The sequence below is a fragment of the Salminus brasiliensis genome, chromosome 1 (genome assembly GCF_030463535.1).
Source record: "Salminus brasiliensis chromosome 1, fSalBra1.hap2, whole genome shotgun sequence".
Classification (NCBI taxonomy): Eukaryota; Metazoa; Chordata; class Actinopteri; order Characiformes; family Bryconidae; genus Salminus; species Salminus brasiliensis.
Genome location: NC_132878.1, coordinates 11,788,712 through 11,809,924, shown reverse-complemented (window position 1 = coordinate 11,809,924; position 21,213 = coordinate 11,788,712). Strand labels below are relative to the sequence as shown.

General features: G+C 40.9%; 1 protein-coding gene across 2 annotated transcripts in view; it reads left to right on the top strand.

Moving 5' to 3' along the window:
- Positions 1–21,213, top strand: part of atp2a3 (ATPase sarcoplasmic/endoplasmic reticulum Ca2+ transporting 3) — a 113,809-nt gene that overhangs the window by 1,350 nt on the left and 91,246 nt on the right. The gene's annotated exons all lie outside the window — the stretch shown is intronic.

The following is a 21,213-nucleotide window of genomic DNA, read 5'->3' as shown; positions in this document are numbered from 1 at the left end:
TTTGTTCCTGTTCCTTTCAGAATGATGTATGTAAATGAGCTCGGTTGTGATTGGCTGCCTTATTCAAAAAGAAGTCTGGGCACCCTTATTGGATAGGCGGGTGTGTGTAAATGAGCTGGTTTTTATAACAACACAAGAACTCTTCAGTTTGAAACTGTGGAGGAACCTCTTAAGGTGCTTTGAGGAAGCTTTAAGAAAAGGTTTTTAGAAGCGCTTTAAGAGGTTCCTCCGCAGTTTCAATTTTGCAAATTAAAAGGTTTAATTTTCAAATTAAAAGGTTTAATAAAGGTGCTTCAGATGATTCTTTGAGCAGTGCCATAGAAGAACCACTACATGTAAAAGAGCACCTTTATTTTTAAGAGTGTAGATTGTAAAATCAAATCAAAATCAAATCAAATTTTATTTGTCACATACATAGTCATACACAGTATAACTTGCAGTGAAATGCTTTTTTGACAGTCTGCTCACATCAAGCTATACAATAAAAATCTACATTTAAACTTAACTAAACCTTAACTTAATGAAGTAAAGTGCAAAAGTGCAAAAGAAAAATAAAATAAAAATGAAGAAAATAAAAATAGAATAAGTTACATTTAAGTTAAGAATAGAATATAAAAATGAAAATATAGAAATATAAGCAAAAAAAGTACAGAATACAAATATACAAATATATATACAGAGATGAAATAGTGCGTGTCTGTGTGTGTGTGTGTGTGTGTATATACATACATATACATATGTACATATTTATCTGTATGTGAGTGTATGTGTGAGTTAAAAGAAATATTTTCATTGTTTTCCGTAGTGTCATCTACAGTGTTTTTAAAGTAGGCAGTAATCCCAGTCAGTTTTTAAAGTATGAGGAACATGGATAAGAGCCCTGAGGTCATACATTTAATTCCCATTCTGAGGGGATTCCTGCAAATCCCAGATGATTGACGTCAGCACTTTTAATGTCCACTTTTTAAAACTCGAGCAGACTGACTGTGCGCCCAGCAGGAGAAACTCAGTGTTTTATGATTGGGACATTAAGGCAAGTGGTGAGAGTGCATTTTCCATTTTCACGTTTTATGATCGGCGGTTTGAGTGCAGCCGCACTTGAAGATGATTTGCCAGCCCGTCGTACCTGGACGAGAGCTGATGCCGTAGGAAAAATTGTTCCGTTGGAGACCAATGCGACCCTGCCTGATCCTGACATGGCAGTCAAAACACTATGCAGAGTCTTGAACCCTGTTTCTGACTCCAACCAACTCTCCTACTGACATTAGGCTGCAGAAAAAGCAGTGAGTCACGGCGATGTGTCGGCCCAGCGACAGAGAGGCATCTCTTTGAAAGGGAAGTGTTTTTACAAGAGATAAAGAACTGGATGATGCACCTGTGGCCACCGCTGCAGGCGCAAAACTTGAGCAACCCGTTTTCCACTTCCTCAAGAGAGATTAAACACTGCTCGCAGAGAAAGTCTGTGTTTCAGGTTACATACATGGCCCTAGTGCCGGCATTGGAGTGACTTGTTTGGATATTGTGTGTGAGTGTGGATGGTTCATGTAGTTATTACTGTCTGATGCTTTATATTCATATATTCATATTTAAGAGCTGGCCTTTTTTTAGTTTGAAAAGCTGCTCAGCCAAGTATGCCGGTGCTGCAAAAAGAAGCTGTTGAGTTGAGTATGACTCTCTGAATGAGGAGGCCTGTGTCATGGATGACCACATTTGATTAAACAAGAGTTAAATGTATTATATAAACATATCCAGCCTTTAAATGAGAATAAGTAGGGCTGCACTATATTGGGGAAAAAAGTGATTTGCTGTATATCTTTGTTCTGCGATATAAAAATATAATAATATTCATTACATTTCTCCAGCAGTCAGTGATCCAACATGGCATGATACTAGTAATGGCCTCTGTTTATCCAGAATTGCAGTAAAATAAGTCATATTTGGCAGATGTATGCCTCTATATGTCTCGGGTAGATCAGCCATGGAAAATTAGAACCGTGTGAAATTTCCTTTTGTATACACAGCGATTTGACATTGCACAAGACATTGCATGTGCGGCGATGTGACTATTGTGATAACTATGCTGAGCATATATTATTGCATATATTGTGCCTCCCTGCAAATGAGGTTAGATAGAAATGGCCCAATGTTTTTGCAATGTCACAAAAGTTCAAGTTGTGTCAAGTAGACCCAAACATATCTACCACATTTACTAGGGTTTAGCAGTTCAATACAGCAGAAATAAGAAGTTTCTGAGGACGTCCCTATTGTTAATGTGTTAAAAAGTTCCAGTTTTAGTTTAGTATAGAATTCTACTATATAAAAGTAAATATTTTCAATGAAAGGAGTGAATGATGGTGTTCTGATCCAGTGCTTCAGCCACAAGCTGCAGAAACAATCCCTTTTGAATTTGTCAATACATCCATCTCTACCATATTTACTAGACCTTCAGTGGATCTATACAGCAGAAATAAAAAGTGGCTGAAAATATCCCTTATGTTAATATGTTGTGGAGAATTTAACATTATAAAAATACAATGCATTTTAAATGTAAGCTGCAGATTATAGCGTCCCAATTCAATGCTGTAGCCACAAGCTGTGAAAGCAACCCCTTTTGAATTAGTTGTTTTTGTGAAGTTGTGACATCACAAAATACACACCTATCTGTCATATTCACTAACAGTGACATCATTCAGCAGAGTTAGGAAGTTGCTGGAAATATCCCTTATGTTAATGTGGTGAACGTTTCAAGTTTCAGTTCAGTAGAGCATTTAACAGCATCAGCAGTACAACAGATTTTAAATGAAAGATGTGATTGATAGTGTCCTGATCCAACATTTCAGCCACAAGCTTGAAAAACAGCTCCTTTTGATAAATCAGTCACAAAAAGCAAGATGTGACACAAAATACATCCATATCTACCATATTTACTTGGTTATTTACATTAGCCAGAAGCTAACACACTAATCATGCTATAATAGTACAATGCATTACGTCATGATACAATATAATATGTTGTATTGTTACATTTATGATGTCAGTGCTGCTAAAAGAAGTGGTTCAGTTCAGTAGAACACTTGGAATGAGGATTATGCTGAGTAAACTGGGCAATATGACAATATTTTATCATATTGTGATAAATTATGTTATTGTGATAACAATATGCTTTTCTAAGCTTTTCGAGGACACTGTTAGTGCTTAAGAACACTGATCAGCTGCAGGTTTCATTACAAACAGTGTAATTAGACTGGTTTAATTAGATATATTGTGATATAGTATTTTTCTCCATATCGCCCAGACCTAATGCTGAGTGGTTCAAGTGGTTGTAAATGGTCCTTATGGTGATGTGTTAAATGGTACCATTTTTAGTTTAGTAGAACAGTCAACATAATGAAAGTACAGTTTTGAACCAAAAGCACTGCTTTAGAGTGTCCTAGTCTAACAGTCTAGCCATAAGCTAAAGGTAGCTCCAAGCTAGATGGGCGGATAGATGGGCGGATAGATGGGCGGATAGATAGATAGATGGATAAATGGATAGATGGATACTTTATTGATCCCAAAGGAAATTTAGCATCTAGCAGCATAACACACTACAGGAACAGGTACAGACAGGATACTGATACAGATGCAGAAACACATACTGATACAATAAATAAGTAATTAAATTAAGAAGGAAATACTCCTACAAGTACTTTCCTACAAAAAACAGTACATTCCTGTTGTGTGCAAAAGTAAAAGTGACTCAACACATTTGCCACAAGCTAAATCGTACAGTACATTATATTACACTTTATTGTTGTTGAATGTCGTATTGTTACACTGATAATGTTAGTGCTGCTAAAATGATCCTTAAAAAAAAAAAAAAGTTTACATTTACATTTGAGGCATTTAGCAGACGCTCTTATCCACAGCGACTTACAGACGTGCTTTGCTATTTACCCAAATGTTATTATTTACGATTCCTTATGATATGCATTTTCAACCTTATAAAAGTACAGTATTTCAATGTGTAAAGCGTTCTTTCCTAGCGATAAGATTAGCCTGCAGTACAACTCTGTTGTTCTATTCATTATGTAGCTGCTTATATCTCTCTGAATGAAAACTTTTCAAAGGGCTCATATCATGGAAAACCAATTTGACCTCACTTTTCAATGTAATTTGTAAAAACTGTTAAGGTTTTCAAGGGGATTTCTCATTCTCCAGGCTGTCCAGTCTGCATATAGAAACTAAGCTGGAAAAACAGCCCATTTAATACTTATGTGTTGTCAAATCAGATCCATTTGTACAGCACTTTTTACAACTGGTGTTTTAAAAAGCAGCTTTACAGGAATCCAGTAATAGCATTCCTCCTATTCAGACTATAGCAGTATAGCTGCTGTTAAAGTTACAAAGAATGTTTCAGTCGCAGCTGCAGCATTTTGAATGGGACTCAAATGAAGGTGCAGCCAATCAGATGAGAGCTTATTCACATAGATCAGGCACAGAGTTTGTTTATTCTATACAGAAGAGAGGGATGAAGAGAGGTTGGTTAGGGGGATGTAAGGTAAAGTAAACAGTACAGTATACTGCCACTTGAATTATAGCCTTTCTCATGCACTTGTGCAACGACTATTTTGTGGTTTTGGTGGAGTCAGGTTGGGGTGTGTGTATGTCTTTACAAAGTGACATACTAGACACTTTTTGTGGCATTTTTGGTTCATTGCAAAATTACACTTAGTGCCTTGTGGAGCCAGTGCACAGCTGGCCAGCTTATGCTGTTTATTTTTATTCCATACAGTAGTAAACCACACAAAGTGGCCGGCGGGCCTGTGTGTGGATGCTGACAAATGATGTCAGAGCTTCATTAATGTGTGTGTACGTGTGTGGTTATGTGTACGTGTGAGGGTGTTCGTGTGAGGGTGTGTGTGTCTGTGTGTGTCTGTGTGTGTCTGTGTGTCTGTGTGTCTGTGTCTGTGTGTGTGTGTGTGTGTGTGTGTGTGTGTGTGTGTGTGTGTGTGATTATAGACACAGAGAAAGTGTTATGGAGGACTGTGAGTGTTGCTTGGGAGAGAGAGTGTCAGAGTGTTTGTAGATACACTGTGGTGCATTTCTGTGCTTATTTATTGTAATAATAATAAATAATAATAATATTTTAATAATTGAATCTACATTTAGTAGGACTGCATCGATAAGCATGGAGAATAAACAGATTAGCCTAATTCCATCCATTCTAATGTCCACTGTCTGACCATAGATGGGCCTTTAAGCATGTCCTATAATTTGTAAATAGTACAAAATGCTCACACTCAGTCAGTCTTACCGTGCCCTCGCAGATGACCACAGCTGTTCTCCCTGCAGGTCCTGCCATCACATAGGCACAGCACTCTCGTGACTTACCGCCAATGTTGGTTAAAGCACCGCACACTCATTAACTCATTACATACACACTCAGCAGCCTTTAGTTCTCCTTCAGTCAACATGCCAGTGTTGCCTCGACCTGTGCTCACTCTGTGTAGAACCTGCCCCTTCAACCTGACCTTAATGGAAATCTACAGTGATTAAGCTTTGCACTAGAGTTGTATAACTAATGTAGCTGGAACAACAAAGGGGCCTCCGATTGCTGTAGTGTTTTTTTGTGATGGCCTATTCCAAGTTTTATTTTCTCTACAACCAGCTTCACTGACGGCTGATTCTTTTTGCGACAGTTATTATTAGCCATTTGTGAACCCAAAGCTCTCACTGTGGGCTTAGTAGTAAACAAAACACACACTAGAACATTTACAGTAGTTTCTGTTAGCCAATGTTTAAGTATAATAATATTGCCTTATAACTTGTTAGACCCTGTATGTAAGCCCTAAAACAATACAGTAAATCAATAAAGGGGTTAAAGTACATAATATGTCCATCTCTTCACATACATACTCCTTGTATATTCTAGATATCCTCAACACTTAAAAATCACTGACTGACTGCAAAGAGAACAGAATTACTGTTTAATTGCATTAACAGCATTATTGGTATTTCTTGCTTCTGGGCTCCCCCTACAGTCAGAAAGTGTAATTTGAGACACACCTGAAAGACACACTTTTTACATGCACTTCAGGACAAGCCAAGAGACACAGAACCATCACTGAAAGTGAAAGAAGCATGTGGACTGAGGTGGTGGAGTAACATTAGAGGATTTTACATAAGTAAGACTCTCGTCAGCGTTGTCCTGCCTGCTTCTCTAGAGTTACACAGTGCAGTTAGCAGCATTCAAAGCCCTGAGTAACAACAACAGAGATGCTGTTCTCTGTTTTACAGGTTAGTGGAGCATCACAATGATTTAAAGGTAGAAATGCTACATAAAGTTGCTTTAAGAATGAATTTATTCAGAAAATGAGATCAGTGGAATTCCCCTATAAGTCCTTTCAAGTAGGCTTGCTCATGTGGTTTCTGCAAAAAGGACAGCTAAACACGGTAGTAGTCTGAAAACGCTGCAAAACTCAGCTGCACTTTTGTCCATCACAGTCTGTAGTTGAGGGCCAAAAGCTTCCAGGAGCAAAAATGTCTCTGTCAGTTGTTTTTTACCCAACATTATCGCTTTAAAGTTTGGATTTGAGTAGGACAGGCTGATCGCAGTGAAGAGTGAGTGCACCTGGGTTCCCCTCTGTGTGTATGTGTGTATGCCTAGCCTGCTGTGTGAGTACATATGTGAGAATGAACGGACGTGTATAGAGTAGACGATCGTGAAGGAGGCCCTGAAGCAGCCCGTGACTGCATAAGCTTGGGGTGTGCACGGGCCTCTGGTGACTTCATGGAAAAAGCAACATCTTGTTACAGATAGCGTCTCTTTCACTTTGAGCTGTCAACTTCCTGCCTGGTGCGCTGCAGATGAATGCCACAGGGAATACCCTTTCCTTCTCTGAGCTCATTGAGCGCACCACTCTAAAACTCGCCCTGTACCACAGCCTTTGTATCAGCATGTTTAAGTTGTTTTGTATCCAGCACATGGTTTGATTACCAGAGTGTTTATCAGGTACGCAGGTCAGAAAGGGAAGAGCGACTGCGTGGGCATGGCTTTCTGATGGCCGCTTTGTTTGGGTAATTAGCCCATTTGCATCTGCCCCAAACTGTGGTCCTGTGTTTTTGTGTGTGTGGCGTGTGTTGAGTTTTGTTTGCTGTTGAAGGGACTTGTTTGTGTGCATGTGGTTTGAGTTCCAGAGTGTTCGTATTGAAAGCTGGTGAGACAGTGTGAGAGAGCGAGCGAGATGGGGAGCTAGAAAGTGTGTGTGTGTATGTGTGTGTGTGGGCGGGCGGTTGGAAAGCAGTTCCTTTAGTGATTATTCTTTGACTCGCTGACACATCGTTAATGCAGGCAGGCCTGTTTTGTTTACCATTATACCATTTAATCATTATTACATATTAGCGCCCACATATGTTATTTTATAATCCGTAAACAGAATTCTTTGAAGCTGGAATGTTGTGTGAAATCCCACCCCCCATATTTTGGGATGTTCATGTAAGGTCCTGACCCTTTTACAAAGTAGTTGGAAAGTAGCAGCATTCCTCACCTTCTTAGACAATATCATTAGTTAGGAATGTAACAGTACAATGTATCAATTTGCACTGTTGTATTATGACTAGCCTGTGGCCACTTTGTTAGCTTGAGGCTAACATGTTTCCTCATAAATAGAGTGTTCGATTGGAACACTATAGAGCACAGAATGTAGTTCCTTGAAGTTTTATAAAGTTGATCAGTAGTAGCGATCTTGAGGCCTGAAGTGTTTTTTTTTTTTTATCTGCTCCACCTACCATATAGGAACACTTTGTCCATCTGTCCATCTGTTTCTCTGCATACATTGTTCACCTCCTTTCATCCTGTTCTTCAGTGCACAGAGCAGGTAATATTTGGGTGGTGGGTCATTCTCAGCACTGCACTCTCATGCTGCCATGGTTGTCTTGTGTTAGTGTGTGTTGCGCTGGTCTGAGTGGATCAGACACAGCAGTGCTGCTGGAGTTTTTAAACACCGCACCTCACTGAAGGACTGAGAATAGTCCACCAACAAGAAATAAACAAGCCAACTGTGCAGCAACAGATGAGCTACTGTCAATTTTACTGCTTTCAGGCTTTCATTCAGAATTATGGTGGGCACTATAGGCCTTGCTTTTCGCACACACCACTGTCCTGGACCAGAAACATTCTAAATTTACTAAAACTATTCAGAGCAGGTTAACTAACCATGTGCTAAAAAAAGATCAAATTGCTTTGATCCTAAGCAGGGTGCAGGTGCTGTGCAAGCCAGTGCTTTTGGTTTCATCTCTCCATTCTTGTGGTCAGTGTTGTCAGCTCTTACTGCTTGACTCCATATAAGTGCATCACTTAGTGTAATCTACGCTTGAAGGGCATGCTTTACAGTAGAGATTGACCAATATGTTTTTTTTTTTCTGTAATCAAAGCCGATGCTTAGAGGTTAGGGAGAGCCAATGGCCGATATGTGCTATCATTTTTTTCTTTCTTTCACGCTTTAAAAATGTCACACTAACAATAATAATTGGATGCACAACATTTCTGAACAACACAACATTATTTATTGAACACTGACCTGAACCATCTTTATAAATAAAAATCAATTAAACAAAAAAAAAGTAAATAATAGTAGTGCTGCAAACAAAACTTTCTGCATTATCAATTAACCAACTGTGAATAAAAACTTAGACTAAGTGGCATTTAGTGCAAATAACACAGCAGCAAAGCCCTCAGTTTTGAGTGAAGGAAATTATGTAAACATTACAGAGCAATGTGAAAATGAATGTTCTTTAATTTGAACTCAATTGCAGCCCCTGAGTCTTTCTCACTCTACCCATCTTTCACCAGTAACACAGAGCTGCCCGTGGACGTGCCTGACTTTAAATCTGTTCTACTAAGCACAAATATTGACTGACGATATATATCGTCGACCTCTACTCTACACATGTATTTCTGGACAAGCTGAGAGATACAGAACTGTCACTGAAAGTGAAAGAAGCATGTGGACTGAGGCGGTAGAGTAATATTACAAGATTTTACACAAATATGATTTCACACAAATATGGTGACACAGAGATAAGCAGTTCTTGCAAGTGTTGTCCAGCCCACCTCTCCAGAGTTGCATAGTGCAGTTAGCAGTGTGCCGAGCCCGGTGTAGCAACAATAGAGAGTCAGTGTCAGAAGTCAGTGGAGCATTACTCATTGATCACACTGATTTTGAAGCTTTTATTTTAGGGTACAATTGCTACACAATGTTGCTTTACGTGCAGTGCAGAGTGTGTTAAATATGTACATGGGTAGAATATACCCAAAATACACAAAGATTTTCATTGAATTTCAAATAGTCACCCACCCCTCCTATGAAAACATGGAATTTTAACAGAAAAAAACTCCCAAATTACTCAGTTTTTCCAGATTTGCCTATTTTGTCAGACCTAACGTGTTTGTTAATTTCAGAAAAGTGGTGTATATTGTGCATCCTGAGGCTTCTTTTAAGATGTTGCATTTTTCCCACTACTCCGAAATAGGATTTGCTGCAGCATTAGCTGTTTGATACAGTGCTAACAGATATCCTGCTTTTATTATATAATCTTTTCCATTGTTTACACTGATGGTGGTGTTTATTGTTGGTGCATTAGAGAAAGCCATGTTGCTGAAGCAATGACTCGTCGTGAATTGAATTATCGTAAATAAATGGTCACCAGAGGCTGTCGAATGACTGAGAGGGAGCTTCAAGGCTATGCAATGGGTTGTCTTATTTTTGAGCCACATGATGAGAACCCAGTTGCATCTTGCATCACAGATCACATTAACGTCTCGGTTGTACCCTCAAGAACTGTCTGATGCATCCCCAATAATATACGATGGGTCACCAGTGACTTAACACCTCTGCTCAATCGGAAGAAGGAAGCCTTCAGGGGACAATGAGAAGTTGTGGAACGTAAAATGAAGCATGAGGAAACCAAGGATGAGTACGGAGCTATGCTAGAAACCACACAGGAGCAGAAGAATGTATGTGAGGTGTGAGGAGGCCTGAATGACATCACTGGCTTCAGCCAGTGCCGCCACAGATCAGTGGAGGTTAACCGTGAATGGGCAAACAAGCTGAACCAGTTCTTTTTATGGTTTGATGATGGCTGTTCTTCTGCTCCTTCACAGCTTTTCACCTCCTCACCACAACAACAGCAGGGACACAACAGTGTCGTCCTCCTCCATCTCAAACATTTATAACTCTGACCATCAGCAGCCTCTGGGATGAATAACTCCAACCCTCCTGCCCACTCCTAAACAGTCAAGCAACTATACACCTACAGTGACTGCTGACCAGGTGAAGAAACAACTGAGGAAGCTCAAACCGGGTAAAGCTACAGGGCCAGATGGCATGGCACTATGGTTCTGAAACTGCTCAGTATGCTCAGTAGCTGTTCAAAATCCTGACCTGCAATCAGGAAAACGTCCCAGTCAGAAAACCTTTGTATATGGTTCCTGTCCCCAAGAAAAGGTAGCCAATATCACTGAATGACTGTCAACCTGTTGCTTTAAAAATCCCACCTAATGAAGACCCTGGAAAGGCTGATACTGGCTCACCTGAGATTATTCCTCCTACATTCCATATACCTGTTGGACCAATCAAACACCGCTTATACATTATAGGCAGCACCTTGTGGATCATGTTCTTTGATTTCTCCAGGTTTTTTTTTTAACACCAAACATTATTCTTTGCGAAGGAGAACATACAGCTGATGCAGGTGGCTGAATCCTTCATCTCAAGGACAAATGGACTGTCGGACTGCACGACCCTAGTCAGTTTGTGCAGCTGCAATGGCTATATGTAGAAGCAAGGCCTCTCAAGGGACTGTACTAGCTTCATTTCTGTTTGACTTGTACACTGTCATGTCATCTTCAGACGACTTTCTCAAGACATAGGAGCATTCAACAGATTGGACTGTGTTTTAACACCCATCCAGTGTACAAGAAAGACCAGAGCTGTCTCTAAGATCTCAAAGCATGCCTCTACAATGTCCATTTCTTGTCGTTTTTGAACAGTTTTTTTTGGTTAGTTGGGTGTGGAGTAACAGGGTGTTAAGAAGATGGGGGTGGAGTAATAGGATGTTAAGGAGATGGAAGGGGAGTAATGGAGCGCAGAGGAGATGGGCAGGTGGGGTAAAGGGACGTCGAAGAGATAGATGGGTGGAATAGTGCTGCATCGAGGAAATGGACAGGGGTAGTAGTGGGACACCTGACACACATGCTGATGGCTTTGCTAAAATAATAATTGTATTTTTTAATAATAAAAAATATAAATATATATTATTTTAGTATGCTTTATTGGCTTAGTAAGAAAAGGCAGAAAAAACTACAGAAGGCTCCTTTAATGTACAATGCAGGAGAAGGATATGGGAGAAACCATAGTTGCCAATTGTAATTTGTGCAAATGTACAACTTTGTGTTTACAATACAATGGCGTACACTAGTTAAGAGGTAGTAGGTAGCTAATAAATAATAATATAAATGTTAATATAAACATTTGTAATGCAGAATGTCCTCAGCTGTGTATGTGCATGTAAGTAGGCCTAGTTATTGTCCTAGTTGAATACTGATATCGAGAGTAGAGCCACAACGCCTGCATCATGTAACTCAAAAAGGGATAAATACAGCTGCAGAGGCTGTAGGGTAGGGTTGTACATGATTTGGGCAATTATGATCTGTTCCCTTTGGGATCAGTTAAGTTCTATCTATTTATTGAACTGATCACGACCAGGAGCAGAGAATGCTGAGCTTCGGTTCCATCTTCAGTTGTGGCCTGAGCTGCTTTCTGTCTTTCTCTGCTACTCTCACCTCTAAATAGCTAAATCTGGTATCTAAGTAGGGCATTGCTTAGGAGTTTTACACCTCTATTCTTGTGCTGCTGAGACACACGGTGTGATGTGTGTGTGTGTGTGTGTGTGTGTGTGTGTGTGTGTGTGTGTGTGTGGAGGAAACAGAAGTTCTCTCTCCGGCAGCTGTGTTCTAAGGACTTTGCGTAGAGGATGTTTGTGCTGTTCGTTTGCAGCAATGTAAATTTCACATGTGCTCCGCCCCATGGTTAAAGATTTCTCTTGTGTGTGCTTTTGGGTGTGTACGTGTGTGTGAGCCTAATGCTACACTATGGACTAAAGGGGTATAAAGCCCCCCAGCATTGCTCAGACTGAAAAAACGTTTTTACCCCAGCGCTGTACGGGAACTGAACACAGCAAAACACACACACATTCACAGAGCACTACCATGGACCTGGAAAAAAAAAAAAAAAAAAAAAACTTTCACTTTCCCATATTTATTTTGAAAAATCTCTTACTACTCAGAGTTGTGCAATATCTGTAATTATATTGTATATATTTTCATCATCCACTGTGTAAATTTGTGTGTATATTTTTGTTTTTTTAGTTGTGTTATTTATTGTATGTTTAAGCACCTTAAGGATTGCTACTCAATTTCGTTGTACATTGTGCAATGACAATAAAAAGTATAGTATCGTATCGTATCTGTGGAGCAGTGGAACTGTGTTCTTTGGAATAGTGGTGCACCTTCCAGTACTGTTGGGGAGTTGGGGATGAGGTGGGGTTGTGATCGCCAAACATCCTTACCTCACTTTCACTTTTGCCGCTGAATGCAAATACTCACAGCAGTGCTCCAAAATCTAGTAGAAAGCCTCTCCTGGACAGTTGAGACCCTGAATGAGCAGGTGTCCCAAAACTTTTGTCCGTATGGTGTATTACTTCTACTGCTGCTGTTGGACTCTCTCTCTCTCTGCCAGTAGCCACTGCGGTAACTATTAGCCACATTCTCCTTCACTCTGCCTCGTCTCTTCAGTGAAGCTAGAACCGCCACATCAGCATGGCTGCTGTTTAGTGATAAGACGCGCTAGCAGAGGCGGAAGTTTTGCAGACTTCTGTGGTGCAGCACGTTGCCTTGGTGGCTACAACTTGTTCGCTTTAGACGAGCCCAGTGATGCACTCGGCCTTTCTCTGTTTATGAAAAGCTCCAGAAGGAGTGTGTTGATGGATGTATTTGCAGTCTTTGTTTGCTTCTTTTGTCTGTTTGTTTTTGCACGGTTTAATTTGGGCCCATTATTTGTGTGTGTTTATATGTATGTGCGCAGACATGTGTGTGTGCACGCTAACTTGTCACTCATCTCTGCATCTCACCTCCCACCCCAGCAGTCATCATCACCTCCCCCTGGCATACTGTTGGCTCTCTGTCTGTGTGTGTGTATGTGTGAATGAGTGAGTGTGTTTCTGCATAAAAGAGTATGATTGTGTGTGAGAAATGCCTCTTGCTGTCTTAGCACACCCGTGAAGTTGTGTGCTCTTACTAACTGCAGAATTAGCATTATAAATGCCCTCTTCTTAACCTTTTACTCTTGTCCCCCACCTCCTGTCCTCAACACTCGTTTAGAGTGCCAGACAGAACACTGACCTCACCAGTCTCTAATAGAGTGTAAACTTGCTTGATTTTTCATGTTTAACTGCACACTTTTGTTAGTGAAGTGTGTGCTTTTGAAACTCATTAGCCTCAGGTCGACTTACTGACAGCAATTCTAATGTTTTGCTTGTATGCTACACACCAAAGGGGGGTCCGAAAACTGTCCTAGTAAAAAACAAAAACACACCACCATCATACACACAAAATCTGAGTAACAGAAAACTTGTTATCCAATCAGAACAGTGAGATCTGAAGACATAGTACAACACTGCCATCTGGTGGTCGGGGTTTAAACACAACACTAAATGAACCACTGTCTGCCACCAATCCTTACATGTAATCCCTAACAGAGGCAGACTGAAATTGAATAATACAATATAATGATAATACAATGTGTTTACTGATGTTTATCTTCATTATTGGTTGCAGTAGAGGCACAAATCTTGACTTTAGTACTTACGGCAAGTGTGGTATTACAAACCCTGATATCAAACGATATTTGAAAAGTGAGAATATGGTAAAAAAAAAAAAAAAAAAAAAAACAATCACAATGAACAAACTTTTGCAAACTGCAAAATTGACAGGCAGACAAAATGCACCAGTTGAGGTAAATTTTGCTATCCCATACTGACCGTAAGACCTACAGTGAGAAGTTGCTGTGCTCTGTGCTGTGCTCTAATGTAACATGAAGTTGGTCAATGTTCTTTAAGCATTGACAATACCCACCTTTACACAGTAAACAACCAATGTTTCTTTAATTGGATACTTAAAATGAAAATCATTCAAACTATTAAAGTTTATATCTCCAAGATCTGTCTAACCCTAACCTGATCTCTCTCAGATCTGTCTAACCCTAACCTGATCTCTCTCAGATCTGTCTAACCCTAACCTGAAATCTCCCAGATCTGTCTAACCCTAACCTGATATCTCCCAGATCTGTCTAACCCAAACCTGATATCTCCCAGATCTGTCTAACCCAAACCTGATATCTCCCAGATCTGTCTACCCCAGAGTGGGTGGGGGTATCATATTATGGGTCCTTTTCAAAGAATAGAAAGTTTTTAATTTTAAATTAAATTTAATTCAATTAATTTCAAAAGTGGCAAGGAAAAGCTCCGTCAGATAGAGAAACCTTGAGAGGAACCTAGACTCAAAAGGGGAATCCAACCCCCTCTGGTTGACACCAGATAGCAAAACAGGAATAAAACCAACAATAAAACAAAACTGAATGAAAAGAATGTGAACCATGCAAGATACAAACGTGAGCAAAATGTGAAAGTCCATCCAAGCAAAAGGTCACAAGCGCAGCCGTGCAGTGAGGCGAGGATGAATCAATGCAAGACCTCAGAGCAGGACATTGAGCAGCAGGTTAGTGAAGAGCCAGGTCTGGCGGTACCAGGATGGAACAGGTGGAACTGAACAGCTCAAGTTCAGTTGTTGGCCATGTTGGCAATGCTGCAAAAGAAACTTTTGATACTTTAAACTATACCAGGTCTTAGTGATGGACCTTCACAATCTTCCTTTTTTACTGAGCAGTTTTTATTAACTGCAGTTATTTATTACCCCTAGTTTAACACTTGTGATTGAGCTCATCAAGCCTTCACAAGCATCTTAATAGCAGGGATCAGGTGGATATGATTACAGTGGCAGTAAAACTGCAGGAGAATCACCAGGAGCTAAACAAGTGATAAGTCAGTTGGAACCTGTTGCTGCAGACTAATAAACTTGTGCTATAACTTGGGGGTAGGGGTGTAACGGCACACAAAGGTCAAGGTTAGACACTTTGCAGTTTCAATGGGATAAAAACAACAAAACCCCCAGAAACTTAAGATCAATCCCTGCCCTAGGTAATGGAATTAGGGCTAGGCTTTAATGTTAGAGTTAGAGATCTTCTAGCCCAAGTGTTAGAATTTCTTTTAATTAGGATTAGGCAGAAAAGGGTTGAACAGATCTGGGAGATATCAGTTTAAGGATAGACAGACTCTGGGAGATATCAGTTTAGGGTTCTACAGATCTGGGAGATATCTGGTTAGGGTTAGACAGATCTGGGGTATGCTTTAGGGTTTGGGTTAGACAGATCTGGGAGAGATCAGTTTAGGGTTAGACAGATCTGGGAGAGATCAGTTTAGGGTTAGACAGATCTGGGAGAGATCAGTTTAGGGTTAGACAGATCTGGGAGATATCAGGTTAGGGTTAGATCTGGGAGATATCAGGTTAGGGTTAGACAGATCTGGGAGATATCAGGTTAGGGTTAGACAGATCTGGGAGATATCAGGTTAGGGTTAGACAGATCTGGGATGTATCAGGTTAGGGTTAGACAGATCTGGGATGTATCAGGTTAGGGTTAGACAGATCTGGGATGTATCAGGTTAGGGTTAGACAGATCTGGGAGATATCAGGTTAGGGTTGGACAGATCTGGGAGAGATCAGTTTAGGGTTAGACAGATCTGGGAGATATCAGGTTAGGGTTAGATCTGGGAGATATCAGGTTAGGGTTAGACAGATCTGGGAGATATCAGGTTAGGGTTAGACAGATCTGGGAGATATCAGGTTAGGGTTAGACAGATCTGGGATGTATCAGGTTAGGGTTAGACAGATCTGGGATGTATCAGGTTAGGGTTAGACAGATCTGGGATGTATCAGGTTAGGGTTAGACAGATCTGGGAGATATCAGGTTAGGGTTGGACAGATCTGGGAGATATCAGGTTAGGGTTGGACAGATCTGGGATGTATCAGGTTAGGGTTGGACAGATCTGGGAGATATCAGGTTAGGGTTGGACAGATCTGGGAGATATCAGTTAGGGTTGGACAGTTTGAGGAGATATTAGGGTTGAGGTATGCTTCAGGGTTTTTCAGAATGAAATTTGAAACAAAATATCAAAAACTACAACGTTTTGCTTCTAAATGTTTGGCCTGGAAAGCATGTGTGCATGTGCACAAGCTTGTGTGTGTCTGCATGCACGTTCTTGTCTTGTGGGCTGTTTTTCCCTGAACAGTGAAGCCAGGTACAGGCATGTTTCAGCACAGAGGAAGAGCTGATTCTTGGCTAATGCACTCACACACCACCAGCTTCCACAGAAGACTGGTACAGCGGTACAGTGTCTGTGATTATGCTTCACCCTGTAACTCTTGAGAGTCGACAGTTGACATTACTAGAGCAGTCATTCCTGATCTATATCCATTCCCACGCGCACGTTTTAGCACAGGCACCACCTGTATGGATGATGGACTGCTTCTGCTCTTGCATCACTAAAAACTTGCCATAACCTGAACTTTCCCCTTCATGTTTCACTTTCTAAATGTTAAACACATTTGAAAAGGGAGATGGGCCGTAAAATGAAAAAAACAAAACCGGCTGTCATGCAGATCCGTGCATGGCAACCAATTCAGGGATCTTCCTGGAATACCTGGATCTAAGCAGGTTGTGCTTGTTGTTGCTGTTACTGTTGATGTTATTTTTGTAAATACTTTCTTACCTCTACCAGTGAGGCATCCTCCATGCCACTGGCTGCAACACAAACCACACATGCTTAACAGAGGTATTCTTTTCATGAAATTCTGCCCACTTTTCTTCCGTCTCTCATTGTGGCCAAAATGTTACATTTTAATTTCGTCAGGTCACAGGAAAATGTATTTGCTTGTTTAGAAGGTCCTATTTGTGCAGGTGTCGCTGCACAGTAGAACAGTGCTCAAGGTCTGCAGTCAAATAGGTCAAGCACTGCAGTCACAGTGCTTGTCCTACAAAACTATATGTTCCCTTAAGTGTTATAATTTGAACGCAAGGTCACATAAATAACAGTTGCAGTGGGACATTTGTGCAGAAAGCTGGTTAAGAAACACTGAATTTCTTGTATGTAGTTGAGCGTTTCTGATTCAGTTAAGTAAGGAGGAGCAGAGGTCAAGTGCAGAATGTCAAATATATTAGGGATGGTCTCAGACACGGACACTTCAGTTTAGACACTATGCTAGTAAGTGGAAATGTGCCCCCCTCCCACGGTTATGTAACAGATTGGTGGGGGGATGGAGAAGTTGTGAGATCTAAGAAAAAAAAGAGGCTTTCTGGGTACTTCTCATTTTTAAACACAGCAAAAACTCAGCAGACCCTTTTTCCATCTCCCTTCACACAAATTAATTGGGTTTCTCACATTACTGAAAATAAAGTTTTCTAATTAACCAGAGAGTCTCTGGTCCGCTCTCTTTTTGTCTTTTCCCCACTCTTTGCCTAGTGCCCAAGTTCAAATAAGTTTCACTTATCTGACTCATGCCGTACTAATACTTATGGTTGTAAATATGAGTAAATAATAAGTGTTCAGATATCGATTTGATACAGCTGTGGATGAAAATGTTTCATGCTGATATGCCTGTTTCTATTTTTTGCTTTATTAGCTGTGCTTTATAGTGTCACAAGCTAATACGTTACACTAAAACTATACCCTCAAGCTGACATGCTAATCACCATTTAGTGAGACAGTACTGTACTCTGTATTGTTAATTGTATATATTATATAAATGTATGTAGTCACAATGTAGTCAGGACAGAAACATGTATCTATGCAATGGTAACTTGACAGAAGAACTTCAAATGATAATTGAGCACTTTAATTTATCACAAAGACAATTTTGGACAGTTTCAGTTTTAAAAAAGTGTACACTATTAATTATACCTGCACTCCTAAAAATATACATTTGGAGATAATGGAAAACAGCTTCAGTGCATGGTTCTATAAGATCCAAAAAGACAAAACAAAAAGGAAACTACACTGAGAACGTTGAGACATACAAGTGGTTCTTCTTTGGATTCTATTTTAAGATCCCGGTTTGGCACATTTATTTTAGAAGTGTCTGGTAGGTTCGTAAAGGACATTTAAATCCTGTCCTGTCGTTTATGAATGATTATTGACCACCATTAGCCTTAATTCAAGTTATAAAAGCTTAATGTTGTTGTTTTTTTTGTTATTTTATTGTTGAAATATTTTATTTATTTAATTACTATTTTTAGTGTTCTAGCATTAATTTATTTTTTAAGTAGTAATGGTGGATCAGACGAGGACGATGTGTTAGCATTTTTGGGTGTGTGTGTGGAAACACATTGAACATGCTTAATTAACACACTGCAGTCTGTACTGACTACCTCCGGGGGACGCTATACAGCACTAGATAGAAGAAACTGTAACTTGCACCACTGATTCTTCCAACTAAATGAAAAGATACTGCTGTACCGTAACAATCCTGCTCCGCATCATTCCCTTTACCATCACTGCTTATAGCTGCACAACTGCTTTAGCCAGAAACCGGTACTAACCTGTACATACCCAGTCATCCCAAACTAAACTGTGGTGTTTGTCCAGATGACCTGCGCAATTTTAGTGATGCTGGTTGAGTACAGCAGTAGACTGAGCTCGGCTGGGCTGCGGCTATCCCTAAAGACTGATAGACACACAGAAGATCTGCTTCTGAGCTGTCCTGCTTATAATGTTTTCCCCCTGTATTTCTATTTATTACAGTGACATGTTCTCCACACCTCCTCAAACATGCTCTGCCCTTTGCTCTAGATGTTTTTCGCAAGGTTGGTGCTAAAACTCAACCGCTGAGTGTTTTCACACTTCAGTTTTAGTTTGTAGTTGTACGCACACTTGTACTAAAATTGACTCACGAGTCCATGCTGGTGTTCTTAAACCATCGTTTTCCGCTGCCTGTTTCCACTACGATTGCCAAAACACAGTCATGGACTCCTGCTACCACTTCCAGTGTGAGATATTTTCAGGAGCAAAGGGAGGCATTCTGGCTGATGAATCGCTCTTAAGCTCAAGCAATTTTGAGTGCTTACTTTGGCTTCAGATTTAGCATGTTAAGCTTTGTGTCACTGGCTGCAATTATCAGGTAGAGGCTCAAACGATTCAGTCCACTTTGGCTGGAGTGGAGTTCACACAGCGCTGCGGGTTTAGGTAAAGTGTGAATGGTGTGTGTGTGTGTGTGTAAACTCCCCGTCATTGTGTAAAGCGTATTTCGGGAATGGTGACCCTCCCTCCGCTGGCCTTGGCCAATAGTGGCCAGGGAGACGTTCCCACAGCCAGGTTGGCATAGCAACCATTTTGAAAACTTCACATATTTATGAAAGAGGGAGGCAGACAAGTCTACAAACGGTGAAGTTTCTGTGTCTTTACTCGATGGTTTTGATGTTACATGTTGTGGATCTGACAACAGCTGTAGGAGTCCTAAGTTTGGTCTATTGCATCAGCGCATGTTGCCTAGGAACCTCAAAAAGAAGTACCTACACTTTCAACACTGACTAGGGATCTTGGAGAGCCGATGAGCCGTAATATTTAATACCACTGACATCAAGAGGTGGAGATATTAGACAGAAAGTGAACAGTCAATTCTTAAAGGTGATGTGTTAAAAGCAGGGAAAATGGACAAGCGTGAAGATCTGTGAGGTGTGATGGGTAGACGACTGGGTCAGAACATCCAAAACGCCGGGCAGATCTTGTGGGCTGTTCCCGGTATGTAGTGATTACTACCAGAAGTGGTCCAAGAAAGGACATCCAGTGAAAAGATGACATGGTCATAGACGCCTAAGGCTCATTGATGTGATCAACTGAGGTCCCACCTCAGCTTACAGAACGTTTTGGTGGCAGATAACACAGGACATGTTCAGAGGTGTGGTGGAATCCATGCCTCGAATGGTTTGATCTGTTGCGCCAGCACAAGGGGGACCTACTCAATACTAGGCACTAATGTTATGGCTAATTAGAATTAATCTTCTAATCACTTGATGCCACCAGTGCTTGGAGAGTGAAGGCTAGCACATGTGCTATACGTCTTAAAAATGCACCCATTGCTGACACAGATGTGCAAATGTGCACACTCGCAGCTTGTCTAGTCCCTGTAGAGAAGTACTGACAGTAGGATAGGACCCTCTGGAGTAGATCAACAAAGTGGCACCATGTCTAATGCCAGGCCTGGGCCAGAGAGGCACAAAGACCCCAGCTTTGAGATGTGGAGCAGTGGAGAAATGGACTATGGAATGATGGATGGGTTGGGGAGGAGTGGTGATCATCCAACATCCTGACCTTATTAGTGCTCTTGTTGCTGAATGCAATCAAATCCTCACAGCAGTGCTTCAGAATCAGTGGAAGCTCTCCCGGGGCGGCAGAGACAGTCACTCCAACAAAAGCAGAATAAATGCTACATACTGTTGCTTTAAAAGGCACCCGATCGTATGCCTGTTTAAACACCCATTGTTCCCTATGGAGTACACCTCAAAGTTGAAAAATGATAAGGTCTGTTTGGTACTTTTGGATATAAGATAAGATAATCCTTTATTATTCCCGCAGTGGGGAAATTCTCAGATATACTAACAGCTCAGCGGCTAGCAGGGCTCTTTCAGCCTCTGTGGCGGAGATGGGTGTATGGAGCCGAGGCAGTGAAACCCTGTAGATTTCCTTCTGCTTCCCTGGGCATGCGCATGTTAGGAACGTTAGGAGCTCTGTGTTGTTGGCAACTGTTTCTAGGAAGTGTTTCCCCCTCTGCCTCTGCCTGGTGGTGTGTAAACAGGCTGGCACTTGTTTTCATGGAGAGAGCAAAGTGTGTGTGTGTGTGTGTGTGTGTGTGTGTGTGTGTGTGTGTGTGTGTGTGTGTGTGTGTGTGTGAGGGCGGTCTGAAGTCAGTATGTTGGAATGTGCTGGGGCAGATCGAGGCAGACGCGGCCCAGATGACTCGTAGGGAATCCTTGGCACATGCCGACTGGGAAACCCCACTCAGCCCCT